Here is a 16996-nt window from a genome sequence, read left to right on the forward strand (position 1 = left end):
AAGGAAGTAGAGCACAGGGCTGTGTGGTCTAAACTCCCAGAGAACTCCCTACAGATCACCTGGCGGTACTGGTTTCAGGGGATAACTGCAAAAGCTACCATTAATGGTAGCCAGGCACGCACTAAGAATTTTGTATGCATTATTTCACCAAATACTCATGAAATGCTACAAAACAAATATTAATATCTCCGTCTTATAGATAAGAAGACAATTATTTCTTTTTAATAATTTGCTTGACCTTGCCTGAGTATCAGTGACATGTATAACATACAACTATCAAACATGACATCTAGGCAAAGCAGAAACACTTTGCAAGCCTGTGAAGCAAGGCCAAAACATCCTTTCTTTAAGGTTAGTGAGGAAAGGCCAGGAGCCCTGAGTCTCTGACTCTTCCCACTACCAATCTCCCAGGAAAACCACCAAAGTTTCTCCTTGGAGGAAAAGTTATTCTCCACACTATCACAATCATGGCACAAAATCCTTGGTTCCATGTCAAGCTAGACATTTTTCCACCTAGAAATACCCAGGATCAAACACCAGTAAGGCTCAGCACTAAAGAATGGAAGCCCCAAATTCACCTCTAAAAGAATTCACTGAGCAGTACCTTGGCTGGGCTTAGACAGGGCCTGAACGCCAGGCTTGCCTGGGCCTCTCCTTGGAGTTCATATTAAAAGTATAGGCTGCAGCCCATTAGCTAAAATAAGGCCCACACTTAAGAGCTGGGCTGCATTTACATGATCCACTTACTCTAACACTTGTTCTATTGCCTTCCCAGGTTGACAGGTCTGAGCTGCACTACCAGACTGAATAGTCCCAGCGCCAAAGAAACTGTGTTACCAACAAAGCACATTTTAATAATTCCCAGGAAATAAACATAGAATCTGGTGATAAAATAAAGTCTAATCTTTTTTTTTCCTTTGTGCTGCTTATCTTCACTTGCTCAAATGTAGCTGTGCTGAGGCCCCTTACCGGGGTCTTCAGACCAGAGTCCCTATTGAGAAATCAGATCAGATCAGTTCAGATCAGTCGCTCAGTCGCGTCTGACTCTTTGCGACCCCATGAATCGCAGCACGCCAGGCCTCCCTGTCCATCACCAACTCCCGGAGTTCACTCAGACTCACGTCCATTGAGTCAGTGATGCCATCCAGCCATCTCATCCTCTGTCGTCCCCTTCTCCTCTTGCCCCCAATCCCTCCCAGCATCAGAGTCTTTTCCAATGAGTCAACTCTTCACATGAGGTGCCCAAAGTATTGGGGTTTCAGCTTTAACATCAATCCTTCCAAAGAAATCCCAGGGCTGATCTCCTTCAGAATGGACTGGTTGGATCTCCTTGCAGTCCAAGGGACTCTCAAGAGTCTTCTCCAACACCACAGTTCAAAACCATCAATTCTTTGGCACTCAGCCTTCTTCACAGTCCAACTCTCACATCCATACATGACCACAGGAAAAACCATAGCCTTGACTAGATGAACCTTTGTTGGCAAAGTAATGTCTCTGCTTTTGAATATGCTATCTAGGTTGGTCATAACTTTCCTTCCAAGGAGTAAGCGTCTTTTAATTTCATGGCTGCAGTCACCATCTACAGTGATTTTGGAGTCCAGAAAAATAAAGTCTGACACTCTTTCCACTGTTTCCCCATCTATTTCCCATGAAGTGATGGGACAGGATGCCATGATCTTCGTTTTCTGAATGTTGAGCTTTAAGCCAACTTTTTCACTCTCCTCTTTCACTTTCATCAAGAGGCTTTTTAGTTCCTCTTTACTTTCCGCCATAAGGGTGGTATCATCTGCATATCTGAGGTTATTGATATTTCTCCTGGCAATCTTGATTCCAGCTTGTATTTCTTCCAGTCCAGCGTTTCTCATGAGAAATGGATGATATCAAAACTGAAGCTCCACAGGCTGTGGGCAGAAGCTCAGGCAAGACCACATCTGAGATGGCGGCGGCAGGGGCCGTGTGCAGAGGCGCTGCACCTGGCACTGATCAGCAGCACAGAAAGCCTGCGAGAACTCCTCCCCCTCCCCACTGAGAACTCAATAAAGCAGCCCCACCCACGGCCTTTTAGGGAGAACTGGAAGACTGTTCTTTCAGAGCACAGTCTCACACCTTTGAGTTCTTTTCCAAAGAATAAAACTTTCCTTGGCTTCTGAACCAGTCAATCTCACTCCATTGGCTCAAACGGACACCAGGCGGGAGGACCCCTGCTGGGGCCTGACTCATAAGAGTCAATAACAAGAATACCCATAGCACTTTATAATAGGTTAACGTTTCATAATAACTACAATAATCACCTCCATTTGCGTCATGCTCTAGCGTTGACAAAGCACTTTCACGTATGGTTGTTCATTACAGCAGGGGTCCTCAGCCCTTGGGCCTCTGACTAGTACTGGCTGGAAGCACAACAGGAGGTGCGTGAAGGGCGAGCGGAGCTTCATCTGTTGCTCCGCATCACTTACATCACTGCCTGAACCATGCCCCTCCACCGCCACGCCTATCTGTGGAAAAACCGTATTCCTCAAAACTGGTCCCCAGTGCCAAAAACCGGGGACCACTGCATTAGACCCTCAAGTCAACCATGTGACAGCAGGACAAGGATTATGGTACTCATTTGACAGAAGAAAAGAGGTCTCAAGAAATTAAATAGCCTGCCCAAGGTTACAGAGCAAGCTAGCAGTGGATCTGGGGCCAGGATTGAGGTCTTCACTCTCCCAGCCCCAAGGCCTTTGTATTCTGTCACTCTGCCTCCTCTGGACAGCGGCCACCCATGACGGTGTTCTCTCACCTCTCTCCCAATGCAGTCCCCACGTTATTAATGATTTTATCTTCTATACAGTATCAAATTTATTCACTATTATCCATCACTACCCTATTTCAGACATTCTTTTCTGTAGCCTGAATCATTCTAACAGTAACCTGTCACCTGCATTCTGCTCCCCTCCAATGCAAACAGTGGCCAGGGTGAGCCATGGCCTTGCTCTTCAGCATCAGCATCCAGAAAATTGCTAGAAATGTGGAATACCAAGCTCCACCCTGAACTACTGAATCAGAATCTAAATTTTAATAAGATCCCAAATGATTCATATAAATTTTACATATACACATAAGATTTGAGAATCAAGAGTAGGAGAAGGGAAACCAGAGACAGGAAGAAAATATTTGCAAAAGATGTACAGTTGGCCTTCTGTATCCATGGGCTCTTGATTCATGGATTCAACCAATTGTGGATCAAACATATTTGGAAAAAATTTCAGTTTGGAAAATCCAAACTTGAAGTGCTTCACTGTAAACTGTTTACATAGTATTTACATTGTAGTTGCAGCAATTTACATAGTATTTGTAATGTATCCGGTGTTACAAGTAATCTAGAAATCATTTAAAATATATGCAAAAATGCATATAGGTTATACACAACTATGCCATTTTATATAATGACCTAATGTCTATGGACTGTGGTACCTGCAGGGGTCCTGAAACAAATTCCGCATGAATACTAAGGAAGGACTACATCTGATAAAGGATTATTATATAAACTGTACCAAGAACTCTTAAAGCAAGAAGAAAACAAAAAACTTGATTAATAAAATGGGCAAAAGATCTGAACAGACACTTCGCCAAGAAGATACACAGTCAGAAAAGATGCTCAATATCATGTCGTTCAGATCAGATCAGATCAGTCGCTCAGTTGTGTCCGACTCTTTGCGACCCCATGAATCGCAGCACACCAGGCCTCCCTGTCCATCACCAACTCCCGGAGTTCACTCAGACTCACGTCCATCGAGTCAGTGATGCCATCCAGCCATCTCATCCTCTGTCGTCCCCTTCTCCTCTTGCCCCCAATCCCTCCCAGCATCAGAGTCTTTTCCAATGAGTCAACTCTTCACATGAGGTGCCCAAAGTATTGGGGTTTCAGCTTTAGCATCAATCCTTCCAAAGAAATCCCAGGGCTGATCTCCTTCAGAATGGACTGGTTGGATCTCCTTGCAGTCCAAGGGACTCTCAAGAGTCTTCTCCAACACCACAGTTCAAAAGCATCAATTCTTTGGCGTTCAGCCTTCTTCACAGTCCAACTCTCACATCCATACATGACCACAGGAAAAACCATAGCCTTGACTAGACGAACCTTTGTTGGCAAAGTAATGTCTCTGCTTTTGAATATACTATCTAGGTTGGTCATAACTTTCCTTCCAAGGAGTAAGTGTCTTTTAATTTCATGTCGTTAAGGAACTACAAATTGTAACAATGGTGAAATATCACTTCACACCTATTAGAATCGCCAACATCCAAAACTGACAACACCAAATGCTCATGAGGATGTGGTGCAATAAGAAATTTCATTCATTGCTGATGGGAATGCAAAATGAAAGACAAGTTGGCAGTTTCTAAGAAAATTAAACATACATTTACAATACAATCCAGCAATCATGCTTCTTGGTATTTACCCAAGTGAGCTGAAAACTATGTTCATAGAAAGCTTGCAGATGGATGTTTATAGCAACTAAACTGTCAAAACTTGGAATCAGGATGTCCTTCAGTAGACGCATGAATAAGTACACTGTGGTACATCCAGAAAATGAAATATTACACAGCACTAAAAAGACAGGAGCTATCAGGCTATTAAAAAGATAAGAACCCTTAATTAAAAATTATTAGGTGAAAGAAACCAATTTGAAAAATCTACATACTCTAGGATTCCAACTAGATGACATTCTGGGAAAGCCGAAAACTGTGGAGACAGCATAAAGATCAGTGGTTTTCATGTGTTAGTGGGGAAAGAGGGATAAACTGGGGGAGCACAGAGAAATTTTAGGGCAGTTAAAATTATTCTGTATGATACTATAATGGTGGAGGCTTGTCAAAATACATTTGTCCAAACCCATAGAATGAACGACATCAAGCATTAACCCCAATGTAAAATATGGACCTAAATGAAAATGATGTGTTGGTGTAGGTTCGATTATAACAAATGTTCTACCCGAATACAGGATGTTGGTTGTGGGAAAGATTGTGCACATGTAGGGACAGGAGGCATTCCACTTAATTTTACTGTGAGCCTAAAACTGCTCTAAAAGAATACTCCATTTAAAAATAAATAAATTGGGGAAGTTCTGCTCTGCAGACTTGTATCCCCTCCTTCATCTCCCCCAACTTACGCTTCATGCACTCTACACTCAATACACTGAACCGGCGATGGTTCACCAAACAATAATGGGCTCTTTCACACCTCTTCGTCTCAAACTGCTCCTTTTGCCTGTGAATCCTGCCTTTCCCTTTCCATCCCACCTAACCACACAAACCCTTTTATTTATCCTTGTTAGATCTCAACTTAATGGTCATCCCTTCTGTGAAGCTCTCCCTGATCTCTAGTTTTGGCAGTTTTTCACCCTCACCTCTATCCCCAGAGCACTATTACAATAACTGTCTATTTTCTGGGTCAATCTTCCCAACCAGACTGAGTTCAAAGTGCCAGGGCCGTGTCTAATTTACCATGAATCCATGTGCTGAGCAAATGCTGGGCATAAAACATTTGTTCAGATAATGAGTGAAGACTAGACTAAATGACCAAGCCCCAAACTCAACTTGACAAGGAGTCTAAGGAATCTGCCTAAGATATGCAAATTCTCTCCAGGGCAAGGAATAAATGTTTTCATTTTTACCATCTCTGACCTGACCTACACAATCCTGTTTTAAAACCTGTTCTGTGGGAGCTCAGAACACTGGCCAAAAGATATTCTTAAGTCCTTATGTCTCCACAGACCTAGCACAACCCTAACAAAAAGCAACAAAATGAGGAGAGAAACAAGATCTAGAATTCAAGCTGGTTTTGCCTCTAACACACCATGTAGTCCAGGTTCTTAATTCTCTCACCTGAACCGTGGAAAGAACGGACTAGATGTTTTTTATTATTATTATTATTGAAGTAAACTGACTTACAAACTATATTAGTTCCAGGCCTACAGCAAAGTGATTCCATATTTTTACACATTACAAAATGAACACAATAATGAGTCTGGTTACCATCTGTCACCATTACAATATTATTGACTATATTTTCTAGTCTGTACATTACATCTCCAGGATTTACTTATTTTATATCTGGAAATCCATCTGGTCTATTGTGTCATTTAATGCCAGTGTTTATTGACTTTTATGACTAAATGATATAACCACTGAGGTAAGTGGGATGTTAAAGTCCTTTACTATTACTGTGTTACTGTCAATTTGTCTGTTTATATTTGTTAATATTTGCAACAAAGAAGGCTGAGCACCGAAGAATTTATGCTTTCGAACTGTGGTGTTGGAGAAGACTCTCGAGAGTTCCTTGGACAGCAAGGAGATCACACCAGTCAATCCTAAAGAAAATCAACCCTGAAATTCATTAGAAGGACTAATGCTAAAGCTGAAGATCCAGTACTATGGCCACCTGATGTGAAGAGCCAACTCAATGGAAAAGACCCTGATGCTGGGAAAGACTGAGGTCAGGAGAAGAGAGCAACAGAGGATGAGATGGTTGGATGGCATCACTGACTCAGTGAACATGAGTTTGAGCTAACTCCGAGAGAAAGTGAAGGACAGTGAAGCCTGGCCTGCTGCAATCCATGGGGTTGCAAAAAGTCAGACACAACTTAGCAACTAAACAACAACAGTAACACCAACAACATCTGCTTTATGTATTTAGATGCTCCTATGTCAGGGGCATATATATTCAGAATTGTTATATCTTATTCGATTGATTACTTTATCATTATGTAATGTCCATCTTTGTCTCTACTTACAATCTTTGTTTTAAAGTCAATTTTGTATTATATGTATTGTTATCCCTGCATTTTTTGTTTATATTTGCACATAAAAACTTTTTTCCATTACTTCACTTTAGCCTGCATTTGTTTTTTTAATCCATCAGCCATTCTGTCTTTTCACTGGAGCATTTGGTCCATTTACATTTGAAGTAATTATCGATAAGTATGTCTTTACTGACATTTCGGTGGGGGGGTGGTTCACTACTTTTTTATTCCTCTCTTCTTTTGCTCACTTTCCCTGTGACTTGATGATGGTATTTAGTGTTACATGTGGATTCCTTTCTCTTTTTTTCTGTGTATCCATTATAGACTTTAGGATTGGGGTTACTTTGAGGTTCTTATATAACAACGTATTTTGTGTGTGTGTGTGTGTGTGTGCGTGTGTGTGTGGCGACGATCTTAAGATGATGATCTCTTCAAGTTCGAATGCATTCTAACAAGCCTGCAATTTTACCCTGCCCACTTTAACTTTTCTTACATCATATTTTACTTTTACTTCTTTGGTTTTATGGATTCTTTAACCTCTCGTTATAGATATAGTTGAGTTCACAACTTTTGTCTTTTAATCTTCTTACTGGCTTTATGAGGGGTTGATCTATCACCTTTCCTGTATGTCTGTCTTTGCAAATGAGATTTTTTTCCTTTTTAATTTTCGTATTTTTAGTTGTGGTCTTTTTTCCACTTAGATAATTCCTTTTAATATTTGTTACAAAGCTGGTTTAGTTGTGCTTAACTCTTTTAGCTTTTCTAAAGAGTAAAACTCTTTGCCTCTCCTTCAAGTTGGAATGAAAGCCTTGCCAGGCAGAGTATTCTTGGTTGTAGGTTTTTTCATCATTTTGAATATATAGTGCCACTCCCTTCTGGCCTACAGTTTCTACTGAAATTCAGCTTGTAGTCTTTAGGAGTTCCCTTGTACATAGCTAGTAGATATTCTCCTGCTCTTTTTAAAAATATCTGTATTTATTTTGGCCATTTTAATTACAATATGTCTTGGTGTGACTCTCTCTGGATTCATCTCATCTGGGACTCTGTGTCTTCCTGGGCCTGGATGTCTGTCCCCTTCCCCAGGTTAGGGAAGTTTTCAGCCATTGTTTATTCATAAAAGTTCTTTGCCCCTTTTATCTCTTTTCTTTTCCTGAGACCCTTATAATTAACTGTTAGCAGGCTTGATTTTTTTCCCAGAGGCCTCAAGCTATTTATATTATTTCTTAAAACTCTTTTTTATATTTTCTGTTTAGCTTGATTTCCACTCTCCTGTCTTCCAGTTCACTGATCCGTTCCTCTGTATCATCTATTCTACTGTTGCTTCCTTCTGGTATATTTTTTATTTCAGTGATTGCGCTCTTCATCTCTTTTGGTTCTTCTTCAAATTTTCTAAGCTTTTGTTAAATTTTCACTATGTTCATACATTCTTTTCCCCAAATTTGTTATGCATCTTTATGATCTTTTCCTTGAACCCTTTATGCAATAGACTGTTTATCTCCACTTCACTTGGTTTTTTTCTAGGATTTATCTTGTTTCTTCATTTAGAATATATTCCTCTGTCTACTCATTTGGCTTACTTCTCTGTTATTTTCTATGTATTACATAGGTCCATCAGTTCAGTTCAGTCGCTCAGTCATGTCCGACTCTTTGCAACTCCATGAATCGCAGCACGCCAGGCCTCCCTGTCCATCACCAACTCCCGGAGTTCACTGAGACTCATGTCCATTGAGTCAGTGATGCCGTCCAGCCATCTCATCCTCTGTCATCCCCTTCTCCTCCTGCCTCCAATCCCTCCCAGCATCAGAGTCTCTTCCAATGAGTCAACTCTTCGCATGAGGTGGCCGAAGTATTGGAGTTTCAGCTTTACCATCATTCCTTCCAAAGAAATCCCAGGGCTGATCTCCTTCAGAATGGACTGGTTGGATCTCCTCCGTCATACTTCCTAATTTTGGAGAACTGATCTTATGGAGACATCCTCTGGAGTTCCCCTCTGGTCATCAGAGCTAAATGCTCTGCGAGTGCCCCACTGTTGGTTTTTCAGGTCCTACTTTCATGACAACACTAACTACTGTGGGCGCCCTTGTACCTGGGGCTGGTCTCTGGCCTGGTTTGCTGTAAGGACATGCTTTCTTCAGTGGCAATCAGTCCACAGGAGGCAGGACCTTGTCCTAGCCTGGCTGGCTTGCAGACCAGGAGTTTCTGGGGCTTGTTCCAGCCTAAAGCTGGGCAAGGCCAGGTCCAATTGTGGCTGACTGCATGGCCATGTGGTCCCAGGGACCATGTCTGCCTGCTGGTTGGTGAAGCTGGGTCCTGGGGTGGATGGCTATGGGACTCTGGAGGTCCTACAGTTGTCAGCCAGTGGTAGGCCAGGCTAGGTTTTGGTACAGCTAGCTGCCAGCCCAGGAGGGCCCTCAGGCTGGCGCCAGAGCACAAATGAGTAAGGTCAGGTTACTACTCAGCTTTCTCTTTGGTCTTGGGGGGCCACGGGACTGGTGCTGGTATACTTGTTGTAGGCAAACTCCTGGCACTAACGGGCTAGAGAGAGGTTTCTCAAATGATGCTTGCCAGTACCAGTGTCCTTGTGGTATGATGAGCTCTCCCAAATGGCTGTCACCAGAGTCTATGTTCTCAAGGGGTGTCTCTGTTGCTTTCTGCTTCTCCAGGAGGCTCTCCAAGTATTAGCAAGTGAGTCTGAACCAGGCTCCTTTAAAATTTGCCTCTGCATTGGACATGAACCTTGTGAGATTGTGTGTGTGCCCTTTAACAGCACAGTCTGTTACCTACAACGCTCCAGTCCTCCCATAGAAACGCTCTGTCGACTTTCAAAAGCTGGGATGCATTTTATTTATTTGTTTTATTTTTTGGCTGAGCTGGGTCTTTATTGTCACGTGGTCTCTCTCTAGTTGTGGCGAGTGGGGACTACTCTAGATACAGCGCATGGGCTTCTCATTGCAGTGGCTCCTCCTGCTGCACAGCACGGGCTCCAGGTGCATGGGCTTCAGTAGTTGCAGCATGTTGGCTTTGGCAGTTGTGGCACAGGGGCTTAGTTGCCCCACAGCAAGTGGAATCTTCCCAGACCAGGGATCGAAACCATGTCCCCTGCATTGGCAGGGCGAGTCTTTACCACTGGACCACTGGAGAAGCTTTCCATTGGCTTTCGCATCCAGGTATTTTGGGGGCTCACCTTCCTGGTGCAGGATTCCTGGGCTAAGGGAGCCTGCTATGGGACTAAGACCCCTTACTCCTTGGGGAACACCTCTGCAACTGTGATTACGCTCCTGTTTATGGGTGGCCTACCCAGCGGTATGTATCTGGCTACACTCATCTCTGTCTCTCTTACCTGTCTCACTGTATCCTTCTTTATCTTTTCAGTTCTGGGAAATCTTTTCTGTAAGTCTTAGACTGTTCTCATCTATGGCTGCTCTATAAATAGTTGTAATTTTGGTGTGCGCATGAAAGAAGGTGAGCTCAGGGTCTTTCTCCATCTGCTTGGCTCACCTAGATGGATGATCTTAAGTGTTCTTCCAGCTCCTATATTCCAAATGTCTCTGAAAACAGAAAGATAAGCACTCTCAAAGCTCTGTTACTATGTTTCTTCCTGACACGGCATCCGACCGTTTTTAAGAGGTACTTCACACACATAATCTCATATAATCACTACAATCCTGATGGTCAATTTTGACTAGGAGATTAGGAAACTGAAGTATAGAACAGCCTACGAGTAATTGAAATTCAAAGTATCTGGTATCAGAGCCAAGGCCCATTACCTTAGCTCTCTTAAAAAATTTTCATGTTGAGTCAAGAAAACATACTTTTTGGTATAATGAGGAGAAACAACATTAAATAAGAATTTACCATGTGTAAGATACTATAACACAATTATTTTCCTTAATTCTTACAATCCTATGGGATATATTATTACTACTGTCATTTTAGAGATGAGAAAACGAAAAAACAGTAAATAATTTGCTCAAGCTAGTAAGAGCTGGGATTTGAACTCAGGTCTCATTTCTATGGATTTTTCTTCAGTATCTTTTTTTTATTCTGTCTTAACCTGAAATAATTTTTCTGATATTTGAATTGCTTTCAGTAGGACATTTGCTTTAAACCATAAGGTATCTCCATCTGGGTTATCAGGGTACAAAATCCCTTCTCTCCCCCAATTCCCAACCAAAACAAACAAACAAACAAAACCCCAAACCCACAACACAGCTTCAAATAAGTTTTGAAGAAATGTGACTCTAAATACTTACATGCAGGTCAAGAAATAAATAGCAAACTATTTACAAAAATACACAAACTTACATGCATCATTAGATTTATGCCAGTTCACAAAAAATATCAGAACATAAAAAAACACTATATAAATTAGTTAAGAACTCAGACGTATGATTTAAGACTTTGAAGGATGCTTCTCTCATGCAGGTCATGGTTGAAAAGTCAGATTTTCCTACCTTGTAATCTAAACCATAAAACAACCATTTTTATTCTTTGAACACTAACAGCACTAATCAAAAAAGGAAAAAAGACCTTCCATGCACACTGACATCATCTCGCACACAGTTAAAATATACCATTCTTGACATTTCTGTAACACACAGTACTAAAAATCACATGCCTCAAACCATTTGGAAGTAACTTTTTGACATATTTTTGCTTTCGTTATTACTCCTTACACACACTGCTCAGACAACAGTTTGCTAACATATTGAATGGGTGACTAGGAAGACATAGGGCTGGGAACAGATATATGGATTTTGCTCCTTTTTTCACTAACCAAGAATTTAATTCTGTTGGGATTTTCATAGCCATGTCTCCCAATTTTATCTTTTGGGGCAAAATTCTGATATCACAGCTTAGTTTGACTGGATAAAATATTCCTTGGATGTCTGGCCAGAGACTTTGCTAACAACCCCAGAAACGCCATCTTCTTTCAGTAGATTTCATCTGAGCCTTACTGCTCACTGTATCCATTTTCCTGCTAAATATGCAAGTCCCTGGGATGGTTCCAAGGAGAGTGCCTGAACATCTTTATACTGGCAACACATTTTTTAAAAGGGTCAGGTTGAACTATCCTAGGACTAATCCTGTAAAGAAGAGGGACCATTAGTGCGAGTAGGGAGTAGAAGAATAGGTTGTTACCACATTTGAAGCAGTTATAGATATAGCCAGTGTAATATCTCCCAATATCTTGATGAGAACTATTTGCTTAGATGCCAGCTGCTAGGGTTTAAGTTATTTACATATATAGCCATTTTCCCTCCAGAAACAGCTGAGTTGAGATGAGAAAGGGAAAGCTAAGAGTGTATCAGGGCCAAATTAAGCAGTCATTTATGACATAAATGCATCTATCTTACTCATAGTCAGAATGCATGAGACATGCTGCACGGCTTTGGAATTGCCTTCTCTTCCTAAATTTCCTCTCATCTAGTTACTTAAAAGATTTTAGGCAAAAAACAGTTACATTATGCTTGTGTCTTAATAGATTTTTGTTTTGTATTTATATGCCTTATATTTTAATATTTTATTTATGTTATTAATATACTGTGTAATATATCATCATAGGCATGAAATGTCAAATACAAAAAAAGGACAAAGAACTTTGGTAATAAGATATGAAAAAGAGTGGCTCAGAGGATGAAGTAAGTGTACAGAAAAGAACCCCAGGGAAATGAAACCATTTAACTCACGAGGAAATATATAGGGCAATGCTGAAGTTGGCTCTGCTTCCATAGGTCACTTTTCACCCCCACAACCTTTGTGTATACCTCCCAGATTCCCACCTTCAAGTTTTTGCTTACTTTTTCTTCTCCTGGCTTAGAATGTTCTTCTTCTCATTCTCCCCATCAAACCCTCAACCATCATTTAAAGACTAGTCCTAGCCCCACTTCTCCCTGGAAGGATTTCCTGACCTCTCCTCTCTCTGAGAAGTCCCAAGACACTAAGTCTGCCAAACCACCATGCATTTAGTCATTTCCCAATTTGTATGACTGATGTTTTTAAGACTTAACCTCCTTACCTAAAATGTAAGCTTCTGAGGACTAAAATCATGGCTTTTTTTTTTTTCTTTTTTAAGTCTTTATTGGATTTGTTACAATATTGCTTCTGTTTTGTGTTTTGGGTTTTGTTGGCCAGGAGGTATGTAGGATCTTAGCTCTCCCAACCAGGGATCAAACCCAAACCCCTGCATTGGTGGGTGAAGTGCTAGCCCTGGACTGTCAGGGAAGTCCCTTGTGGCTTCTAATCATGATCATTACATTTCCACATCCAAAGTAGGACCCAACACCAAGATTACTTAGATTATGAACACCCCAGAAAATATTAGGAAATGATCTTGGAGATTATGTTACTTTACTCCTTGAGGAAAGAGGGCTGCATCATGGCAGTAATACTCAGTTTACCTGATCAAGTCCTTCATCCTTTGTCATGTCTGCTGACCCCCACTGACTGACCTGACTGAAAGCAACTGCTGGCTGAAATAGTTTAATATAGACCAGGCCTGAGAAATCATAAGAGGAAGAGCTTAGCTTCTTCCTCTAAAGTGGGAAAGGAGGAGAATGTGGGAGGGAAACGAAACCTAGGTGACAGGACTTATCATGAGTGCTGCAATTTAGGCTAAGTAGTTACTGGCTAGGGGTCACAGCAAAAAAGAGTACCTGAGGAAGGAAAGCAGAAGAGAACTGGAGAAGCCATACAATTGCAGAGCTATCTGGCACTCGGTAAATATCTTCTAGGAAGTAACAATCACCGCCCTTTCATGCGTACAGCCCTTCACAAAGTCCAGTAACAATCACTGTCTAACTGGTTCCTCACAAATATTCCAGAAACCAAACAGTATGTGGACTTCCCCCATTTTACAGCTAAGATTACTGAGGTCCGTATATATTCTTTTATATATTAAAAGACATATACCTTGCCCAGATCTCTCATCTGTAACATTGCTATCTCTCATTGTTTGTTTATAATCCTGAAAATCAAAGGAAACTGATGATAATACAAATGCTTCTTGTCCATAAAGAAAGAAAAAAATATATCCTTGAAAAGGAATCAAAGGAAGATAGAGCCAGTATATCCTTGCTGTTAATTCAATTTATAAATCTAGGAAAGTATCTTTATTTCCCTTAGTTCAAATTCTCAGTCTATAAAACCAGTCAATGATCCATGCTCAGGCTAGAGATAAAGGCCAGTAATAAACCATCTTTCTGGAGAAGATACTACCTCAAAGAACCCATAAAGGATAAATAAGAGTTGGTCAGGCAGAAATGAGGAAGGGCATTCCAGAAAGACACAGAATAAACAAAAACCCAGAGAAGTAGATGGTAAACTTTGTTGCAGCTTCCTGCCTGCCCAGCAAGCCAACCAAATTTTATAAACTGTTACAAAGGATATACTCTGAACTTGAGATGGAGGGAAGATTAAAAAAAAGAAGAAGAAGAAGAAAGAAAGAAAGAAAGAAAATAAAGCAAACTCGGGATCCTGTTAGTCCCATATCCCCAACCACAAGTATCAGGATCCCTGGGACTATTGCTGCTTCAAGGTAATGTTTTCATTTGGTTTGTTTTATGGTAACTAAAAGTATATGTCTAGAAGCATCTGATGAAAGCTTGTGCCTACACAAAAACATGTAAATAAATATTCAGAGCAACATTATTCAAGAGTCAAAAAGCAGAAACCCAAATGTACCTCAACTGATGAATGGATAAATCAAAAGTGATACAGACATATACTGGAATGTTATTCAGTCCAGAAAAAGAAAGAAAGTAAGAAAGAAATCCAGATCCTTGTTATTAATATATCATGTGAAGTCACTCAGTCGTGTCCAACTCCTTGTGACTCCATGGACTGTAGCCTGACAGGTTCCCCTGTCCAAGGGATTTTCCAGGCAAGAATACTGAAGTGGGTTGCCATTTCCTTCTCCAGGGGATTTTTATGACCCAGGGATTGATCCTGGGTCTCCCACACTGAAGGTAGACTCTTTATTGTCTGAGCTAGCAGGGAAGCCCATCATGAAAGAACCTTAAAAACATTGTGTTAAGTGAAAGAAGCCAGTCACAAAAGGCCATATATTCTATTTAATTTATATAAAATACCCAGAAAAGGAAAATCCATAGACGGAAAGTAGATTAGTGGTTGGCAAGGGCTGGAGTAAGGGAGAAATGACATGTGGATACTAATGGTTATAGGGTTTCTTTGTAGGGTGATGAAAATGTACTATAATTAGATAATGTATTATAATTAGATAGTTGTGGTGTTCATACAATCTTGTAATACACCAAAAACCACTGAATTTTATACTGTGAGATGGTGAACTATGTGGTATGTGAATTGCATCTCAATATTTTCTTTAAAAAATATAATTGCGGGGGGGAGCTAAGATGGAGGAGGAGTAGGATGGGAAGAACACTTTCTCCCCCACAAATTCATCAAAAGAACATTTAAACGCCGAGTAAATTCCACAAAACAACTTCTGAATTCCAGCATAGGACATCAGGCACCCAGAAAAGCAACCCAAGTCTTCGAAAGGAGGTAGGAAAAAATATAAAAGACAAAAAAAAGAGACCAAAGAGGGAGGGACGGAGTTCCGTCCCGGGAAGGGAGTCTTAAAAAGAGAGAAGTTTCCAAACACCAGGAAACCTCACTGCCGAATCTGTGCCGAGCCTTGGAAGCACAGAGGGCAACATAACAGGGAGGAAAAATAAATAAACAATTAAAACCTGCAGATTGCAAGCCCTACGGTAACTCCCCCAGCGGAGAAGCAGCGCAGATGCCTGCGCACACCACTAGCAAGCGGGGGCTGGGCAGGGAGGCACGGCGCGGGTTGCATCGCTTAGAGTAAGGATCTGGCCTGAATAACCCGAGCGCTATCTGAACGAACTAATTTGGGCTAGCAAACCAGACTGTGGGATATCTACCATGCAAAAAGCCAGCCTTAACCTAAGATACCGCCAGGCCCGTGCACGGAACAAAGGACTGAACAGAGATAGCCGGCTGCAGACCATCCCCCTCTGGTGACAGGCAGCCAGAGCCAGAAGGGGGCAATCGCAGCCCCAGAGAGACATTATCTATAAAACTGTAAGCAGGCTTTTTTGCTAACTAAAACTTCTTGGGGGTCTGGACGGTCAACATCCGCCTGAGAAGGTATGCCAGTTGTACACCTAGATAACCAAGCGGCGGGGAGGCGATAAGTCGCAGCAATCATGCTCACCAAACACCTCATCACCTGAGCTGCTCGGACCTGGGAAGGCACAAAACTCAGGCCCAACCGAGTCTGTGCCTCTGAGGACTACCCGAGTGCCTGAACCTGAGCGGCTTGGACCCGGGAGGTGCAAGCAGCCCAGGGCCGGCCTCGGATGGTTCCCAGTGGAGCAACCTAGAGCCTGAGCAGTGTGGGCAGGGAGGCTACACGCGCTGTGAGCAGGGGCAGACCCAGTGTGGCTGAGGCACTGGGAGCACATGCCAGTGTTATTTGTTTGTAGCATCCCCCCCTCCCCATAGCACGACTGAACAAGTGAGCCTTAAAAAAAAAAAAAGTGTACACCACCATCCTCTTTGTGTCAGGGCGGAAACCAGACACTGAAGAGACCAGCAAACAGAAGAAGCAATAACAGAGGGAACCGCCTTGGAAGCCACAGGCAATACATTAAACCCTGTGGTTAGTACCAACTACATAGGAAGGGACCTATAGATCTTGAGAAATTTAAGTCAGACCAAAGAACTAGCCGAAAATGAACTGACCCCACAGTACTCACAACAAAACCAGAGAAAGTCCTAGATATATTTTTACTATTTTTACAATCATTCTTTCATTCTTTTTTTTTTTAATTTAAAAAAAATTGTTAAGTCCTCTCTTATTCCTTTAATTTTCACTTTTATAACCTACTATGACTTTGCAAAAAAAAAGACCCTATTTTTTTTAAAGCAAACTACATATATATATATACATATTTTTGTAATTTTTGTGACCTTGTTTTTTGGGTTTTTTGGTTTTTTTTTTTTTTCCTTCTTTTTCTTTTCTTTAACATTGTATTTTTGAAATTCCAATCTCTACTCTAGATTTTTAATTTTAGCTTTTTGGTATTTGTTATCAATTTTGTACCTATTTTTTTTTATAATTTTTGTGACTTTTTTTTTCTTTCTCTTCTTCTTTTATATAACATTGTATATCTGAAATTCCAAACTCTACTCTAGATGTTTAACTTTTACTTTTTGGTATT

Source organism: Bos indicus x Bos taurus, chromosome 29, assembly GCF_003369695.1.
Source record: "Bos indicus x Bos taurus breed Angus x Brahman F1 hybrid chromosome 29, Bos_hybrid_MaternalHap_v2.0, whole genome shotgun sequence".
Taxonomy (NCBI): Eukaryota; Metazoa; Chordata; class Mammalia; order Artiodactyla; family Bovidae; genus Bos; species Bos indicus x Bos taurus.